Source organism: Aquarana catesbeiana, linkage group LG08, assembly GCF_042186555.1.
Source record: "Aquarana catesbeiana isolate 2022-GZ linkage group LG08, ASM4218655v1, whole genome shotgun sequence".
In the NCBI taxonomy this organism is placed as follows: Eukaryota; Metazoa; Chordata; class Amphibia; order Anura; family Ranidae; genus Aquarana; species Aquarana catesbeiana.
Genome location: NC_133331.1, coordinates 182,668,103 through 182,672,530, shown reverse-complemented (window position 1 = coordinate 182,672,530; position 4,428 = coordinate 182,668,103). Strand labels below are relative to the sequence as shown.

At 43.5% G+C, this 4,428-nt stretch overlaps 1 pseudogene; it reads left to right on the top strand.

Moving 5' to 3' along the window:
• The first annotated feature begins 2,075 nt into the window (after positions 1-2,075).
• On the top strand, positions 2,076-2,181 carry LOC141106970 (U2 spliceosomal RNA; annotated as a pseudogene).
• The last annotated feature ends 2,247 nt before the right edge of the window (positions 2,182-4,428 follow it).

The following is a 4,428-nucleotide window of genomic DNA, read 5'->3' as shown; positions in this document are numbered from 1 at the left end:
TTAGGAAAGTCCCACCGCTGGGCAAAGTGGGAGGCCACAGTCTGCCATTCCTGTGGGTTGGAAGGAAACTGTGGAGTCAAACAATAAAAATAAATTAATCATTTTGCACATAAACATGGAAAGCAGATTAGACACAAACATTCTTGGCCAACATCAGTATAACATTTATTTTAGGGAGTATTTAAAGACAAAGGTATAAGGTCCACCTATCAGATTCCTCCCCCCCTCTCATGGGCCATTTGTAAAATTTTATGGGGGGGAGATGTTTTGGACAGGTAACCCTCTCTACTTCATTGAGAGATGAATGCATAAATAATGTGTATTACTTTGGTCAGCCCCTCCTTACTTTACACTATTGGCAGCCCACTGGACAGGTAAGAAGTGTCATAATGCAAAGAGATAAATCCACACTGTACACATTTTGCACATTTTTACATTCTGCTATTACCTATCAACATAATAATAGGATAAAAAAAATGTAAACAGTACCATTTGAAAGTAGTCAGGCAGACCCTTGCACTACATGCTTTGGGAAATTCATCCATAAATCTGACCACAAAAGAAGTGGGTATAGTGTGTATGGGTATTAACAAACATTAAATACAATAAAATGTGATGTTAAAGGATAAATCTTACCTTCATATACTCCTTCTGCAGGACCTGGATGATGGCAGAACAGGTCTCCGGGATAATGATCCCCAGAGCCTGGGGGGAGATGCCTGTCGAGAACTTGAGGTCCTGCAGGCTTCCCCCAATCGCCAAGTACCGCAGGGTGGCGACTAGCCTTTGCTCCGGAGTGATGGCTTGCCTCATGCAGGTATCCTGCCTGCTGATATAGGGGGTCAGCAAAGCCAACAAACGGGGAAATACGGGGTCCGTCATCCGGAGAAAATTCCTGAAATCGTCAGGATTATTCTCACTGATCTCACGGAGCAAAGGCATGTGACAGAATTGGTCATGCTGGAGCAACCAATTTTTGGTCCATGAACTCCTCCCCACCCTGTTCATGGACTGGGCTTGTGTCAAGGTAAGGACCCCAACACCAAGCCCCCGCACAACATGAACTCTACGAGGAGTACGTATACGCAACATGGCTAGAAAATGGTCGGCTGCTCAGAATGAAGTAACAGAATGCACTGAAGAACAGCAAGGCCTGTGAAGAGTGACCTGAAAATCAGTAACGAACGAACACGAACACAATGACAAGTCAATTGTACTCGCTGCACGCACTGAAGACCAGATACAAGCACAAACTGAGCAGCAGAAAACAATCTGAAAGCCACGAGTCTGAAAAAGCACGAATCGTCTCTCACCAAACTTTTACTAACACGAGGTTAGCAAAAGGAGCCCAAAGGGTGCTGTGCTGGGTTCTGAACTGCCCTTTTATAGTCTTGTCGTACGTGGTGTACGTGACCGCGTTCTTGCCGATCGGAAATTCCGACAACTTTGTGCGACCGTGTGTATGCAAAACAAGTTTGAGCCAACATCCGTTGAAAAAAATCCATGGATTTTGTTGTCAGAATGTCCGATCAATGTCCGATCGTGTGTACGGGGCATAAATGTGTAAGGGAGTTCTGTGGTTCAGATAAGACGGTAATGCATATCCTTTGGAACTGTAATTTTGCTCAAAAATGTTGGAGAAAAATAGGTCTACTCGTTAAAGAATTAAGTACTTTAAAAAATATACATTATGAAATATTCATGTATGGTATTGGAATAAGAAAAGAAGAATTTAAAAGAATATGGTTACTTCTCTGTTCGATGAAACTTGCTCTATGGAAGATCAGAAATATATACCTGTTCAAGAAGAAAGACATTTCAGTTAATGGATGTATTAGACCAGGTTTAAGTTATTTATATACATATTTTTTGAAAGATAAGTTAAAAAAGATTTTGGAGTTGAGCAAGCAAAGAGATTTCGGAAAGTAAAAAATCGGAACAGAATAATGAAAATTTAAAGAAAAAAAAAATATATATAAACTTTTCCACGATGATGTGCATTTCAATTTTAAAGACTTAAGTTTTTAAAAACTGAAGATTTGAGATTTGAGATTTCTGAGTGGAAAAAAAAAGCTGTCACTTCTCTGCCTTTTGGCTAAGATCAAGTGTGGTATATGTTCTTATCAGTTGCCAGAGGAGGCGCTGTGCTGCTCCCACAGGGGAGGGCTATGCAAATCCAATGGCGTAATTGCGCCTGGAAGGGTGGTTTCAGCAGGGACTACACCAGGTTGCCTGACAGAAACTGGAGACTGGTCAATTGTTGCGTCTGAAGCTGTCTGGAAGGGTGCTCCTGGTGAGGATTGGTGCTGCACTGCGTCTGGCCAGAGGGTCGGGTCCCTGGCCTTCTGGCCTAGATTGATGTAGTCCTAGCTCTAGTCAGTTGTTCGGGAGAGAACACCAGCTCCTCTTTGTAGGGGGGAGTGGTTAGTATTTCCTGAATATGATTAGGTAGGAGTGATGGGAGCGACGGTTGAGCCTTTGGGGTAAGGGCTTTCCCCAAGCTTCCAGAACTTCAGGACTTCCTGGCTGGGGTGGGGGCTGCTGGGCAGGGTTGGAACAAAAAGTCTGTGGTGAACTTCAGGGGTGCCGTACAATCACCGTGAGTGAGGGTGACTTTGATTTATGGCACCATGGTCACTTCACCATACACAAACATTTCACACCTGCCTCTAGAGGCCGAGCTTTTTGGCTAGGACCAGGGGAACTTTTTATTCCTGGCCGAAGGGCCTGGCCATTGTATTGCACAATGATCACTCTTTCACTTCTCCCACTTCCTTCTCCCCACTTTCCTATTTATTTCACCCTGTGTTTGTCACTTTTTTGTATTTTTTTGTTTGATGTGTTACACGTTTGTCACTGTGTGATTAATAGGGTGTGGGTCCTTGGGCCTACCCTGAACATCTTGGGATGGGGGTGGACATAGGCCTTTTGGCTTGGTTCACCATCTCTCATGGTGTCTCCCTTCGGGGGAGTCCCACCGAGTACTTGGGTCTGTTTCAGCAGATCTTGCAGAGAAACGGGGTCCGTCTGGTTTCGGCCAGATGGACCCAAATGAAGTACCTCAGTCCCCGTCTGGAGCCTAATGCCCCGGGGATCAGGGTAAGGTCCTTCCTAGGGAGGACCAGTGTAACACCTGTTGCACGTTTTGTGTCACTCTTTATGCATGTGCACTTTTTTGGCAGTTTTTGGGTGTGTTTCACAGGCCACGGGCTTTTCAAAAAAAAAAAGCTGTCAACCTCACATTGCTTTCAATGGGGCTGCCGCCCACAGCTAATCATTGGGAATACCTGCTGGGTTTTGCACATGTATTCTGTATGACCCTATTTGTAAATGTGAATGGGACCTAAACATTTCAGTTTTCTGCAATAATCACCATCTGCTTCTAACTATCACTGGTAAAACTCTCACATCTTTCCCTAATCTGCTAGACAACTGCACAATGCATAGTTTGTGTCTGTGACTGCATGTAAAAATAGGGATACATTTATTCAGCAATGTGCATAAAGCACAAGCATGAACAGCTAGTTTTCCCTGACTGTGAACGTTCTCTAACTACTCAATATCTGTTCCAATACATATTAAAAAGGTTCTTCGGAACCCTGATGTTTATAGGGAAGGGGCTGGCAAAATAAAAATCTTATTTGACTGTTCCTTCCAAGTCACCTGACTGCAGTTCATAGCCAGAAAGTGCATACATGGTAATGATTGCTATGGCTGCGAACAATCATAATATGTGGCTGTTTTCTTGAACTCCACACAGCTAGAGCTCAGGCCTAACTCATGGTTGGCTCAAACCTGAAGCTTTTTTCTAGTTACACGTAGGAACATAATGCCCTTAGTGGGCATTATGATTACGTAGTAAATACATACTGTACCATTTACCGTATATGATGCAAATGGATAAACATATATTTCAAATGGTTTACTTTCTGGCATTGTGAGTTAATTGTGATTTTTGGTGAGCTTAAAGGAGAAGTATGGGATAGACTAAATAATTAACAAATATTGCCATAATTATAAATCAGCTGTTTTTCTTTCTTCCCTCCTTTTGTTTTTCCACAAGGGGCACTTCATCTTTAGTGTAGGTCCCTGTAATGGTTAACTTTCTGTTTGAAAGCTTAGAGGGCTCAGCTACAACTTCAGCAATCCACCCCCTCTTTCTGTTCCACCTCCACTGGGAGATGTAGCCTCACCTACTGAACAGGCACACATCTGTACAGTAAACAAGTTCAGGTACTGTGCTATTCCTGTGCATAGTGGAAAATACATATGTGGTAAAAACATGGCTGGATCTAGAGGGAGGTATTGGGGAAGGTAACCCCTCAAAATTCAGTTGTGGCCCCCCATCCTCCATAGAAGCTGTGCTCATTGGGCTCTTTCTCACATCCCTGTACTGCATACAGTCTGAGCACAGGCAGCACTGCTCCT